Source organism: Myodes glareolus, chromosome 5 (genome assembly GCF_982192425.1).
Source record: "Myodes glareolus chromosome 5, mMyoGla1.1, whole genome shotgun sequence".
Lineage (NCBI taxonomy): Eukaryota > Metazoa > Chordata > Mammalia > Rodentia > Cricetidae > Myodes > Myodes glareolus.
Window position 1 is genome coordinate 52,435,759 of NC_142030.1, and position 15,614 is coordinate 52,451,372.

General features: G+C 41.2%; 1 protein-coding gene and 1 long non-coding RNA gene across 2 annotated transcripts in view; one reads left to right on the forward strand and one right to left on the reverse strand.

Moving 5' to 3' along the window:
- The window catches only part of Fhit (fragile histidine triad diadenosine triphosphatase), an 807,644-nt gene that overhangs the window by 263,447 nt on the left and 528,583 nt on the right, over window positions 1-15,614 (forward strand). The window lies entirely within an intron of this gene.
- Window positions 5,904-10,011, reverse strand: LOC146894902 (uncharacterized). Its single transcript, XR_015001319.2, has 2 exons — window positions 9,849-10,011; window positions 5,904-7,276 (listed from the first exon to the last, which is right to left on the reverse strand). It is a non-coding gene; the product is annotated as an uncharacterized LOC146894902 (long non-coding RNA).

The following is a 15,614-nucleotide window of genomic DNA, read 5'->3' on the forward strand; positions in this document are numbered from 1 at the left end:
TCATCCTGGAAGACTGAAGGTGGCTAGAATCAACCTTTGCCGGTGTCAGCTGAAGCTTGGGTGGTCTCCTAAAAAGAAGAAGGAGCTGTAGAGAGCAACCTGAGAGGCTTATACGGTGTTTGCCTTGTCCATTCCTTCAGAGGAGCTTCCCCCAGCCTTCACTGGGAGAGTGGGGGCGGGGGGGGGGTGGTTCTGAAATAAAGTGCACACTGGTGCCCAAGAACCTGTAACCTTGGTTAGTCTACTCCACCCTCTGGTCAAATTTCCCTCTGTCCTCTCCTCACTCATCACAGTTTTCAGGCCTCTGCTTTAGTGTGAACACTAAGTGAACAGGTTAGCTGTGCGTGGCTGAAATTCTTTCTAATTGCCTGTCCTAAATCTGGGGGTGGTAGCTTGCCCTGTGTGGCCTTAGCTGTCTGAAGGATCTGAGAACAGCCATTGATTTTTTTCCCTGTCCTCTTTTTCTTTCTTATGAGCTTTTCTTCTTGTTAACAATAGCTTCTTATATATTTCTGTGTCCATCTCCAGAGTTTTTAAATGATAAATTTTGAAATATTGTATTGCGTGAGTGATTTGCTGACATGTGTATCTATGCACTGTAGGTATACCTATGATGACCAGAAGAGGTCACCAGATCCCCTAGAATTGGAGTTACAGATGTTGGGAGCCACTCTGTGGATGCTGGGAATTGAATCCCAGTCCCCTGGAAGAGCTGCCAGTGTTCCTAACCATCCCATAGCTCAACCCTATCTCCAGACATTTTTATGTAAATTGTTCATAGGGCAAACCTGAGCCCTGCTAAAATGGATGGTTTCTTACCTTTCCTATTCTCTTGTCCATCACCAGCTGTCCAGCAGATAATTAGGATGGCAGGAAGGCATTTTTTAAAAGAGAAAGTAGATGTTCTAGGTGTTACTATGCCTATTGTGTCTTTGAAAAAGAATGTCACATGGTTTTCTGTATTCGGTTGCTTTACAAACTCCTGATGTGTCTTCTGTAACTAAGGCAAGTTCTCACTAGTTTATATGTGAAGACTTTCAGGCAAGAGTGGGCTTGAGATGACAACTCTGCCGTCACTCACCCTTCCTTCATGTTCTCAGCGATGAACTGAAATACTTTGTGAATGGCTGCTCTTCACAACTGGCTCTGATGTTTTAGGCAACGTCTTTGGGGGCTCTGAACAATCTCGATACTGAAATATTGTTGTTTAAGTCCACCAGTTCTGTCGTCATGCCTTTCCATCATGTTCGCTGGGAGAGTGACGGTTGTTGCATATGACAAAAGGCATCTAGTTTCAAAGCTGCAGATTGTAAAGCCTTGTATACGGTTGGCCATGCAAAAGTACGTGACAGAAGAAAGTGTTGGTTTCCATCACACAGATTTTCTTTCCAACAGCTTTGACCCTGGATAATCTGAGAAAGTAATATTGCTCAATTCTACCTTGGATCATAAATGGAAAAGGTTTGGCCTCACATATGCCAGCAATTCTGCCTGTGTCCGGTTGATGACTACTGAGTCAAGTCAACGTGTGTGAACTCACAGGTTTCTGATTTAATGGGCATAGGATGTTTGTTCACTCAGCTCAGTCCAAGAGCACCACAAACACTGTCGGTGACACACAACCATTTGTTCATACCCACAGCAGTAGAAAAGTTTCATACACTAAGAAAACCATGCTCTTTTCTCATAAGAGAGGAGCTAGGAGGTCATATTAGGGCTTGGCTGGCGTATTCTGGATAGGTATCACAAGAAAGAAATTGTTTAGAATTGAGTGGAGTTTAGGATAAAAGAAGAAGCTTCCTGTTGGTAGCACTGAAAAGTGGGGTCTAAACTAAGGTCAGAAGATTAAGCTGATCACCATAGCAAACTTGCAATTCTAGATGGTCTGAGGGGCTCATCCAGGGAACAGGTTTTTCCAAGGACATGTAGAGAAACTACTTTTGTTTGTTGTTCATCAAAATGAGCATCGTAAAACACCTTGTTCTAGAACTTTCACATGGACACAAGAATTTTAGTTGCCTTGAGTTTTTAAACTTGAATTCTTCATATGTTGCTGTGATATATAATGGATATGTTGAGGATAAGTAAAAGGCAAATGTCCTTGCCCTGTTACATGAAGGGAAAGGAGTATCTCATGTCTGTCACTATTGTTTCTTAATAATTAGATAAGTTGTGGGAAACAACTCTAGTTATTCTAACATAACTCTGTTTTAGAATGTAAATTGTAATAGATTTCTCCCATAAGCTAAAATTATAGACCTTTCTAATAAAACCATTTTAAAATTTCTTGCCCTTATAACTTTTCGCGCTGAATTTGCCCACATAAATGTTTTTACTAACCTGCTCATACATAGCCTGCCCTGGGGTCACTAACCTGGCATAGCCTGGCAGGGTTGGGTCAGACTGAGCTGGCCTGGGCTACTGATGGCTGTTGATTAATGCCCACCTATTTGTCATGGGCTCAACTCATTCAGTTGAGCTCCTAGTCAGTCTGTTCTCTGTTACAATGGATTTCTTTTACTAGCCAACCTGTTCCCTGTTACAATGTACTTCTTTTACTAGCCAACCTGTTCTCTGTTACAAAGTACTTCTTCCTTTTACCAGCCAGTATTCTCTCTGATACAATGTACTTCTTCCTTTTCAAATTGTTTAAGCCCGACCATTGCCTTGATTCCAGGAACATTTCCTGTTGTTGGCACTCTTTGCTATTGTCGTGGGTAGATTTTTGTTGCAGATTCATTCTTGTTTCCATAAAACTCAGCCATCACAAGCATATTAATGGCCACTGTTCTCAAAAGAGCAAATGAAAATATAGAATTTCAGTTGATGCCCTGATGTCATGACTGTGGATCACCCCTTCCATACGGGAGATCAATTTTTGGCAAACATTTTGGTAAATGTTGTTTATTGATATATTTCTTAGCTGTTTATTGAGTTGAATAAAATGGTGATGGCGAGATGTGGATGAGCCTGGGGGCAGGGGACAGCAGATGTTAGTGAGTAGTGAGGAAACAGCCCTCTGCCAAAGATGTTCTAATCCTGTGAGGGATAAAGATGCTGAATTAGGAAGGAAATATGCAGTTTCAGTGGTTTCAGTCTTTTGTGTCACTGTATTCGAAGTACCCAAGATGCCACTTGAAGGAAGATATTTTGGCTCCTGGTTTTGGAGAAATCGATCCATGTCTGCTTGAGCCCTGGGGCAGAGTGAGCATGTGGTAGAGGGATTTCTTCATGTTATGGTAGAGGAGATCAGACAGGCCAGAGGCTGGTTTGAGATACCCACAGAGCCTTTCCCTCTAGCTGTGTGCTTCCTTCTAATATGTCCAGAGCATCTCAGAATAGTGACACCCACTGGGCATCAAGAGCCTCATACATGACTGTTGTGAGGGGGGTTGTTCTCCATAACTCATGAATGACCTCTGGTCACGAACATGAGAAATGCTATTGTGGTGTTCTGACAGCGTAAACGCACAGTAAGGCACCAGATGAAGAGCAGCTCTGGGACAGAAGCTGAACTAGATGTGGAAACATGAGGGAAAAATAGAAAGCATAGGAAATGACAAATCTGTGTGTTCTAAGCAGTGAAAACAGGGTGTGTGGTATTTGAGTGTGTGTGGTGTGTGAGTGTGTGTGGTGTGTGAGTGTGTCTGGGAGGAAGGAGCCAGAACTCAAGGACTCCCTCCCAGCAGCGCCAGAACAGTCTGTCATCCTTGTGCTCTGTAAATGGTCTTTTTAAGTATTAATTATTTTAATGAAGGTTACATAAGTCTTTTTAATATTTAACAGGCACCAAGAAGAGACTCTTTTACTAATTCTTTTAAGGTTTCAGAACATTGCTCCTCTTGTGACTTTAAATATTTCAGAAAGCCCTTTCCACATGTCCTTCGGGGAGATCCCATGCTCCTCCTCATTCTAGCCAACAATAAGGTGGTTTCACGTTCAATAAACAAAGTGGGACTCAGAGGTACCATTATGTTAACTGTTGTCTTGAGATGGTGATTTCCTGTCACCTTGCTTATTGACAAGGACCAGAATCTCACCAGCAGTGCATTCCATAAAAAATATGGAAAGGCTTTTCTGTTAAAAAGATTTAAACTTCGGGGGCTGGAGAGATGGCTCAGAGGTTAAGAGCATTGCCTGCTCTTCCAAAGGTCCTGAGTTCAATTCCCAGCAACCACATGGTGGCTCACAACCATCTGTAATGGGGTCTGGTGCCCTCTTCTGGCCTGCAGGCATACACACAGACAGAATATTGTATACATAATAAATAAATAAATTTAAAAAAATAAAAAAAAAGATTTAAACTTCTTATTTAATAAAATTTATTCTAAAAGAGAATTGGATATTCAATTTAAACATAGTAAGCTTTTTTATCCAACACCTTTATAAAACAGAGAAACCCTCAAATTTCTATTCATTTCCTGCCTACCAAGGAAGTTGATTAAAAATTACATGACTAAGCAAATTACAACTTACCAAGTTCATAATTTTTTGTAAACCCTGTACACAGTATCAGCCCTGATCTGTGTAGATTTGACAAAGCACACTGTTTACTTTGTTTGGAAATGGTGATCCTATATCTACACAGAGGCATGCCAGTTAAATTCAGACAGAGTTCTTAGCCACAGGTTATTTTGACAGTGCCTAGAGGCCCCTGTTCAAAAGGGGCTGAGTGATTAATCATGGTTGTCACTTGTCTGCTTTTGTTAGTGGTGGAAGGATCGGGTTCTGCAATGTCATTCTCAACATTACTGTATCCTTTTGCCCAGGGAAAGGCAGAGGCGAGACCTACACTGTATCTGTGAGGCATTTGCTTTTGTCTGCACTAAATGGTTCTAGTTCTTTCTTTTTTCAATGTTTTTAATTGAAATAGAATTAAATCAGTTCTCCCTCAAACCTCTTCCATGTTCCCACTCTCAAATTGCTAATCTTTTTTTGATTATATGTGTTACATATGTATGTGTGTATATATATGTTTATATACACGCACACACACACATATATATATATACACACACCTTGAAATGTACGCACAAACAGCACACATGTACATGTGTATGTACATGGTTTCAAGACTGATCACATTAGACAACCCAATAAGTGAGCTCATTCTTAGAAGAGGCTAATTCTCCCAGTGGTCAATAGTTGCCAGAGATTTACATAGGGGTAAGACCCCCAAGAAATTTTCTTCCTTCCATTTTAGCAAGTCTATTAATATTGCTATCATTCCAACCTCATCTATGCAACTATTTCCAGGAGAGACTCTTTCCCAGAAAATCAGGCTTTCTGATCGTCTGGCTCTTATTCTGTCGTCCCCCCACCTTCTTCAATGTTCTCTAAGCCATAGAAACAGAAGCTTTGATGTCAATGTATCTCTTGGATCTGGGCTCCTCACAATCTATTGATGCCTGCAACATAGTATCAATGTCTGAACTTGAATACAGAACCCCACTTTGAATCAGTGCCCATTGTAAGTTGGACTTTCTCTTACCTATTTTTTGCTGGAAAAATCTTTCCATTTAGGTGTTAATAGGGGCCATTCTCTGAATGATGTTTCATAAACAGCTACATATTTCATAAAGTTTTGTATTTATATGATAATTTTTAGTTCAGAACTTTGTGCTTAGGCATTCAGTGTGAATTCTGCCACCTCTTCCCTGAAAGGATAAACTGATCCAATGTCCCCATGCTGCTGGTGAGTTCAGTAAGGAAAATGTCTGGACTGAAATAGTCTGTCAGATGGAACTAGAATTAGCTCATAGTGCAAGGAGCAGACACTCACTCACAAAACAGAGACTTGATATCCAGAACGTAAGTGTGTCTCTTAGAAATAGAAAATGAGTGTGAATGAGACAAACGCCCCGGCTTGGTTTCTGTTCCTGTGACCATACCATGACCAGAAGTAACCCAGGGAAGGAAAGATTTATTTGATCATATTCTTCATAGTTCACCAGTGATAAAGGCCTAAACAGAAACCTGAAGGCAGAAACTGATGTAGAGACCAGGGGAAAATGTTGCTTACTGGCTTTCTCCATTCCTCATTCAGTTTCCTTTCTTGAACAATCCAGAACCCCATGCCCACTGTAGAGTTAGTACTGCTTACAGTGGGTTGTGCTATTTCATATCAGTCAGTAATCAAGAAAACGTGAGACTGGAGACATAGCTCAGAGGTTAGGAGCACTGGCTCTTCTTCCATAGGACTCAGGTTCAGCTTCCAGCACCCACACTGTGGCTTTCAACCATCTATAGCTCCTGCTCTTGGAGCCTCACACCCTTTCCTTCTTCCCCAGGTATTGTACACGTGTGGTATAGACATACATGCAGGCAAAATACCCATTGACATAAAATAAAAATAAATCTTAGAAAAATAAAACATCTCATAGAAATGTCTACAGGCCAATCTGAGGAAAGCAACCCGTCCACTGACATTCCTGCTTCATAAATAACTCGAGCTTATGTCAAATTGACAAGACAATAACCAGAACCGCAAGTAATGAGCGCCTTAGCTGTGGCCCGAATGGCTGTGTTGCAGCATTTTTTCCACTGGGCAGCTTTCTGTTTCTTTGTGTAGAGTTTCCATGTCCTGGTGTGGCAGAGTTTCCTACACCATGGAGTGTGTGCCATCTCTTCGTCAGTGGAAAACAGTTCGTCACTTATGTTCTAGTCTCAAGTTCTCTAGGGATGAAAATCTGATCGGCGCATTCCTTGGCCATTTATATTCTGAATGTGAGTATGTAGAGGGGTCGTTTTCAGAAAAGTGTTGCTAGTGATCTTACTAATTCCAAAGAGTCTTTAATCAACCCGTAAGTTAATGACTGATTCCAAGGCCAGAGTATTCATCTATAAATATGCATTTCATATCAGTTTTATGAATTGCAGTAAGCTTTCATGTTTTGCAAAGTTGCTTATTTCCCCTGGAAAGTGCTCTAACATTGTCTGGGTTCCATTCCTAAACTATAGCACATTCGCACATATCTCTCTCTCTCTCCCTAAGGATCGTGGGAGCAAACCGAAGCCAGGAAGAGTGCACAGCTCATTCTTGGGTTGTTCAATGCCTGCCGCCATGCTAGTCTATTTTAAGTGCTCAGGAAATGCTAGCTGAGTGAAGAAGCAGATGTAATGTCGGTCATATCAGCAGATACAGTGTTCCGAGACTTATGCAGTCGTTTGCTTAGGTTGGTGACAAATGAAGGAAAACGGAGATGAGCTGCTGCGTGTCCCTGCACGGCATGGTCAGAGCTCACCTGGGAAGCGCTGAAGTCCTCGTAGACGTAGCCTGGAGGAAACATGAAAGTGGGTTACTGAAAGGAAAGGAATCCCGATGTCACGAGTTCCCAGCGAGTGGTTGTCCTCTATATTGTTTGTATGCTGGCGTCACAGCAACTTTCCGCACAGCTTGCAGAGTTCAACAACGGAAGCGCACTACATAATGGCTTTGGAGGTTCAGACCTCGCGAATAGGCTGTTTGGGGCTAAAACTGTGGACTATAGACAGGGCTGTATTCTGGAAGGTGACTCTTGGCTCGTGGCCTCCCCTTCTGCCTTCAGAATCTGGAAGAGGTTCCATCCTTCCCATAGCTGATCACTCTGCCCCACTCAGCTGCTTCTCCAATGCATTAAGAACTCTTAGTTCATAGTGGGTCAGCCTCTTCATCCACATTGCTTTCCCCGATTTACCCGGTAGGCAGCTAGTTAGCGACTCTACTTCCGTCTTCACCCTTCATATACAGCAACAGGCCAGGCTGCACTAACTCAAGATTCCTGATGTGGCAACATGGGCACCACTGGTAGCCACTCTTCTGCCAACCACATCTACTACAGACATAACCAAGTATGGATGAGAATGCAAGGGTATAAAGTATCCCGTTGTTATCATCAGGGGGACATTCTGTCTAATGACAAACTCAATGTCAAATAATCTCAAAAATACCTGCTAGTAAATTTTCCTTCTGAAATGCTCAACGACTCTGCTTTGCAAATTTCTGACTGTGCAGGTTCCTGGGGGATGTTTCTTAGCTTTAGTTTTTGATTGCAATTACTGGACACCTAGGGTGCATCAAAACGTAGAATCAACACTCGAGGTCATAGCGCTGTGGGCAGGAAATTGCTTTCTGAGTAGATATGTTATATAAATAAGCTATGAGGTAAATTAATTTCTTCTGAAACTTGTAATGATTTAATTTGTGGTTGAGATCTAAACCTTGAAGCTTATCCCCAAACTGTACTTGACACCCTCAGTTTAAGGGCTGTACAAGGGATGCTGTCTTGTAAGTATTTGAATATTATATTAAAAACTGGTAAGTGGTAGCTGGAGAGACAGCTCAGTGGGTAAGAGCGTGTGTTGCTCTCACAGCAACCTCAGTTCAGTTCCCGCTCCTCCATCAGACCCCCTCGCAGTTACAGGTAATTCCAGCTGCTTGGGATCTGATGCCTCGGGGCCTCCACAGGCACCTGTGCTCACATGTACATCCCCTACCCCCCCCCACACACAGGTAATTAAAAGCAAAATAAATCTTTTGTAAAAACTTGCAAGTTCAGATCATTTTCAAGAATTAAGGTATTCTTGGATTAGTGGCAGGAAACCTTTTGTAGTTACTTCATTGCCCATTTAGGCTTCAAGGACAAGCGTAAGGATCTAGGAGTGTACCAATAGTTTGCATTTAAGTCTGGAGATTATTTATTAAGTGACATTTTCAGCAAGATACAAAAACCTACCTTTTGGTTAGTGATTGTGTGAAGTCAATTTTTTTAGGACGTGTGAGAGAGCAGTGAATCAGAATCTTTATGGTTTAGCACTTTTAAAAATGACACGCAAATTCGTGAAGCGTTCCATATTTTTAAAAAAGAAAAGGAAAAAAATAATAAAGAAAAAAAAGTCCTTCAAATATGTATGTGTATAGCAACTCCATAGAATGTCAAGTCCAGGTTCCCCAGGTCTTAGCCTAAATACCACACTGCCTAGATGAGTGATCTGTGCTTACAGTCCATGGTGGTCAGCACTCTAAGAATAAGAGAGTACCAGAAACATCACTTCTTAAATGTGAGTTCATGGTCACATATTACGCTCATAGGTATTTGCTGCGTGATAGACGAATAAATTAATGAGTTAACATTTTTTAATAGGACAAGTTAAGTCTGAAAGGTTAAATGCTAGGTAAGCCCTTGGATTTTAGGCTGAGATTTTGTGGGCACCATTGGCGTATTGATTGTGTTTGAAAGCCAGTGACTCATAATAATAAATGGGGTGCATCTTAGGAAGGAACAAAATACTCAACTTTGTTCGCTTGTATGTTAAAGCACCTTCTGTATTAACAAATCACTTTATGTCCAATGACCTAATTCATGTAGTGTAATAGAAATTTTTACATGTTATCCTTACCAAGTTTTAACATCTCTTTGCCACACTATACAATTTATAGACATTCCCGTTAATTGTGGGATATGTATATAAAGTCATTTAGATCCACATGGCTGAGGACTTAAAGAAGCAATAAAGGAAACCCCCTGCAGTGCCCCTCCCACCTCTTCTGCACGCCTTTCTAATGGATTGTTTTAGTATAAACAATACTTAGCTCCATGCTTCTAAATAGGCTGGGGCTTCTTCTAAATAGACTGCTGCTGTTTTCAATTCTTTAAGATCTTTGGCTCCGCATTTTCAAATGTGAAAGCAGAGGCTTTGCCTCCATCTGCTGTGTGTGTACGGTTCTCATCCTCCCTGCATCCACATACAATTTTCCTGTGTACTCAATGACGTCAGTAGTAAATACTGACATCAGTACCCTATCTAAATGCCCCGTGAAGCAGAACCGTGGAGTAAACTGTCACAATCCCCCATCCTACCATACTTACTTTTGCTGCCTTTGAATAGAATAATTTTCTTGTTTTGCAGTCAGGTATGCTGGTCTGCAGAAGTTGCCGGAAGATGCTAGGCACCCACTGCAGCTTCCTGTCAGTGGCATGTTTCTGAAGCACTTCCTGGAGCTTTGATCTGACTATGACCAGTATATTCTACGCAGGCTGTCACTCCTTCCTGCCACAGAACAAAACTGAGTGTATTGGGCACAGCAGTGTCTGACTTTTAGGAGCAAGGAAGCGTGTGCGAGGGTGTACTGCTTCTCTTTCCTATTAAAAGAGTTCAAGAATAAGAAAAGAAAAATGTAGATTCCAGAAATAGGAATGTAGAAATAAAGAAATATAAAGTTCTATGCCCAGGAGGATGAGAACAGACTGTCAGCAGCTTTCTCAGCAGCTTGAGGATTAACTATTAACAGTGGGTTACTCCACTTTACAACCCATAGCTCGATTTACAAGGCCAAAGCATCTCTCTGTAAACTGAGAGCTAGCCTACGAATATGAGCTGAGTCAACTTTTAGGAAATGGATATAAGACCTCTGGGTTATGCATTATCCCTGCTATGTGAAACTGGCAGCATCAAAGGGAGAGCACAGGGCTTCAGTAAACATCACCTAAAAGTACCAGGGAAGACAATAAATTAAGTGCAAACACTAGTTTAACTTAAAAACCCTGTTAATGGAGATTGTAAAATAAGGCAGCCTATACCTAAGTTTTACCTCGAGATTATAAGAATTCCTTTGTTCAGACCTAATACTTGATGCCTTTACTATAAAAAGGTGGGTTCAGAAACTGGCCTTTGCCACAGCCTAACAAAAAATAAAAACAAACAAACAAACATCTGTAACTGTGGTCTCGGCTAGTTGATAAGCTTTTTGTGCCCCATGGAGATTTTTTATTTTACTTTTTCCTGGATTCTGATTTCTGGAATAAAGTTTGCTTCTGGTTTATTAGACTTTGGCAGTCTGTTCCTATCTTTGCATGACCCCCCTGGACCCAACACCTCTATTTTGCTTTGTGGATGACAGCGTTCTTTCTGACTTGGTGTGTCTATCTTGCTTCATTCACCCCCTTCATGCAGTTCAGTAGGTTTTACTAGTTGTACGACCATTACTACATTAACTTCAGACCATTTCTATCACCTATGAAAGGAATCTCTGTGCCCATCCTCACATGCCCCATGTATCAAGAGGTGGCTATTCTGGAAATAGACCCTCTATCTACTTTCATCACTTCCTATGAGTGACAGTGAATCACAGCTGTGTGTGGCCATCCGTGCGTGGTTTTCTTCCCTTAGCAGAGCATTTCCAAGGCTTGACCACCTTCCCATATGTATCAGGGCTTTCTGTTTGCTGTTCATCCTTTCCCATTGAATGTACAATGTATTTGTAGTATTGTGGTTTGTGGGTTTCTAAGGATGTTTCCATTTTGGGGTCTGGTGAATAGTCCTGTTAAGAAAGTTCATGACATGTTTACATGAAGACATGGATATGTTTTCATTTCCTTCCATATCTACCTAGAGGTGGAAATGCTGACTCATAAGACAAGTAGATGTTTACCCTTTTGAGACACTACTCGAGCGTTTTCCAAAGAGGAGACTCCAGTTTACATCGTCATCAATCATACCTACAAACATGAACATACATACATACATACATACACACACAAAGAAAAGGTACCAGTTTACATTGCCACCAATCATACATAAAAACATGGACATGGACATGCATACATACATGTGTGTATGTGTATGTATTTTTTCCCTGAACATTTCTTAAGTGACCAAAAATATGATACATGGCTTTTGGTATATTGATTTTCACTTGACTATAAGAGAAGCAGATAAATAAAGAAGAAATGCAGCAAAAGAGAACTTTTACCTGGCAACCTGGAATTTATAGCCCATGCTTCCAGGAGCCTTGCGGGAGCGTATAAATGTCTTGTCTGCAGTTTGTGATTTTGTACTGACCTTAGCGTTCCATTGCTGTATCTTACCGTGGTAAAAGATAGCATGAGTTGAGAGGTTTTCAAATTTATCCTTAAGTAGACTATCTCATCCAACAACCTCTTCCTATAACATTTCTTAGCTGTATCTCTTCTGCCCACTTGTGTTTTCCAATGTGTGCTGTGTGCTGGCTTATTGGTCGAAAGGGTTTTTCGTTGAGCATCGTCTCTCCTCACTGCCACCCAGTTTGGATCAGGCTGCATTGCCATCTGAACATGACAGCATTGTCCTTGCCAGCCCGGATGCCACTCCCTGCAGAGATGTCCCGTGACAGCATCTTCTCCCATGAGTTTGAGGATTGCAAAGCAAGACCAATGGACACCTAGATGGAAGGTATGCTAGTTGGGTGTGTCCCTTGGATTTTGATGCTTACCTTGAAAGGTGCTGGCACGTATTATATTGATGATATTCCTAGCTAAACACCTAGAAACACACATTATTTTCACAGATCAAATGATTCAAAAAGAAAATACTTAGGAAAATTAAAAAGTTTTCATAATAAATCTAAAATGTCTCTAATTTTAAAACAAAATATAAACACCATCAACAACAAATCAACACACACACACACACACACACACCTTCACTTTCTCTAACACCAATTTTCTGGGTTGACAGGGAATGGCCTTCAGCCAGTGACCTTTGAGAGGCTGAACCAGGTTGGATGTGGCCTTGGGTGCCAAAATGATGCCTGCTTGCCCTCTCTTTCTCTCTCCATTTTCTCACCTGGATGCTGGGTTCGGGTTCCTGTTCCCACTTTGTTCAGAGGTCTGTGATCTGTGAAGCCCCCCTAAATAAAGAACCCTTTTATTATGCTCAGTTCTGAGCTAGTGTGGGATTATTTTATTCATGTTCGCCTTTACTGGGTGTCCACAAATCATTCCCATGCAGCAGTGTAGCTTGTGAATGAGGAGTGAACTGAGGGTCCGTTTGCACTAAGCAGTTCATTCACTTTGTATTTTAAAATGTAATTTGCACAGAACGAAACGAACTTTAAATACACCCTGAATTGAATTTTGTTAAATGCATAAAATTATACCCCAAACTGAAGACCCATCCTGGCCCTTTTGAAAGTTCTTCCTGATCTATTTGCATTCAACCTTCTACTCACTGCTGACCCCCTGGTTTCATTTAGTTACTTCCTGTCATTGCAGATGGGTCAGGCTTTTCTAGAAATTTTGTGTAAATAAAGTCACCAGCATGTACCTTTTGGACATCTGGCAGTTTTTCCTCATTCTCTTGTCACAGCTAACAGCAGGTCATTCCATTTCACTGCTGTCCGCTGCTGTTCTATGAGGTTCAAGAATTAATTGGTTAGCTGGAAATGGACATTTGCATTGTTCCTACTTTGAGGCTTTCACGAAGAAAGCTCTAAGAATTCCATAGACAAGTTCACCATCAGTACAGAGAAGCCAAATAAAAATAGGCACACGCCATGCACATATAAACACACACACATACACACACACACACACACACACACACACACACACACAGAGCGTGTGATGGTTTCAATGAGAATGACCCCCATAGGCTCATATGTCTGAGTGCTTGATTGCTCAATCCTCAGTTAGTGGAACTGTATGGGAAGGATGAGGAGGTGTGGCCTTGTTAGAGAAAGTATGTCACTGGGGATGAGAATTGAGGTTTTTAAAAGCCCATGCTACTGTTATGGCTGTCTGCTTTCTGCTATAACGTTCTTAGACTAAGCCTCCGGAACTGTAAGCAAAACCCAATTAAATACTTTCTTTTATAAGTATTGCTTTGATCACTGTGTCTCTTCACTGCAATAGAACAGCAACTAAGGCATAGGGCACAATATCTCTCACTCTCTCTCTCTCTCTGTGTGTGTGTGTATGTGTGTGTGTGTTTATATGAGCCTGGTGTGTGCCCACTTTTATTTGTCTTGTCTGTACTGATAGTGAACTGTGAGAGTTACTTTATTATTCTAGTTGTCAGTCCTTTGATGAACATCACACATATTTTCTTCTAGTGTATTATTTGCCTTTCTGAAACTGTCTTTCAAAATAAGTGGAAAATGTTTCCATTTATGAAATCTAAGTTCATCTTTTCTTCTGTTTCCAAGCGCTGAGAAAACTTTTACCTGACTTGGGTTGTGAGAATTTCCATGTAAAGGTTCATAATCAAAGCCTTAATGCTTACCCTTCCCTAGTTACTTCGGAGCTCCTTGTCTGCAGGTGTGTAGCCCAGAGATGGCTGAACTGTCTCTTTAGACACCTAGCACATTTACTACAAATACGTTCATTTATACATGGATTCCCTTGATTAGTATAAATTTTGTGAAGTTCTATTTTGTTATTATCTGTTCTTTTTTTATTTTTTAAGCATATCTCAGTACGTAGCCTTGGCCTGCCTGGAACTATGTATGGAGCCAGCCTGACTTCAAACTCATGGTGATCTTCCTATCTCTGTCTCTTTAATGCTGGGATTACAGGCATGCACCACTGCCTCCAGCTAGGGTATTCTTTTATAAAGCAAATTGGAAGGCTATTGAATTAAAGCAACTTTAGCAGCCTACTTTTCTGTGCTCCTGTGTAAGCAATGGAACCCAGTTCAATGAGAATAACCATTCTAGGAAGGGAAAAACAAAGCAAAAAAATACCTGGTAAAAATTACTGTGAACCAGAAGCTTGGCTCCCACTGGATGCAAGTCAAACAGCTGATCCCCTCTCCAAGCTCCCTTTATTTTGTTTCTGAGTTTGCTTTACAGAGTTTTTCTCCCCCCCCTTAGTTAGCACCCCAGGCCCCTTGTAATCTAGTACTATATTTGATGGCTCATATAAGTTCTTTAACATTGTATGAATGTCAAATGTCAAAGTTTGACATAGGACATTAATTGCTGCTACACTATAGTTTTTCTTATTTCTTTTCCTTTTGTTGAATGATGCAAGGTTCCTCTATATAACAGTCCTGGCTGTTCTAGAACTCACTGTGTAGATCCTTGAACTCACAGAAAGCAACCTACCTCTGTCTTCCAAGTGCTAGGATTAAAGGCAGGAACCACCACCACCCGACTCGCATTATAGTTTTTGGGACAAGGTCTCTAAACTAAGCATAGAGCTGTTTTTGGCTAGACTGGCTGGGCAATGAGTCCCTGGTCTGCACTTACCCTGTCTCCTGACACTAGGGTTAGCGATGAATGATGTCATTCCCAATTCTTGGTGGGGGCTGGTTATTCACACTCACATCCTCATGCCCCGGCAGCAAGCACTTTACCAGGTGATCCAGAGACCCTGTCTTAGACAACCTAGTATTTTAGTGGGCCCCAATTTGTCTTATTTTTTAATTTTATGAAATGAAATGGTGTAGACCTAAACTCTTGATTATTATCTTTCGAGATTGTTTTGATCATGTTAATTTTAAGTCCTTTGTGACTTCATACAAATTTTATAATTAGCCAGTTCTTACAGTTGCTAGCAGTGTCAAATGAATGTTGCAAGAGGCCATTTGGAACTAAGACCTAATAGACCAGAACAAAAACAAAGTGGAAGGCCAGCAGCATGAAGAAGGAATAAAGGAGCTTGCTGCCAGGCATGAGCTCCGGAATGTGGTCTCAGGGACCCACGGGGTGGGAAGAGAGAAGCAATTCCTGCAAATTGTCCTCAATTGCATGTGTGTTTTGTGTTATCCTTGTACACAATACACAAACACACAGAGAAAGAGAGAAAGAGAGAGAGAGAAAGAGAGAAAGAGAGAGAAAGAGAGAGAGAGAGAAACAGAGTTATCTAGTCATAGTT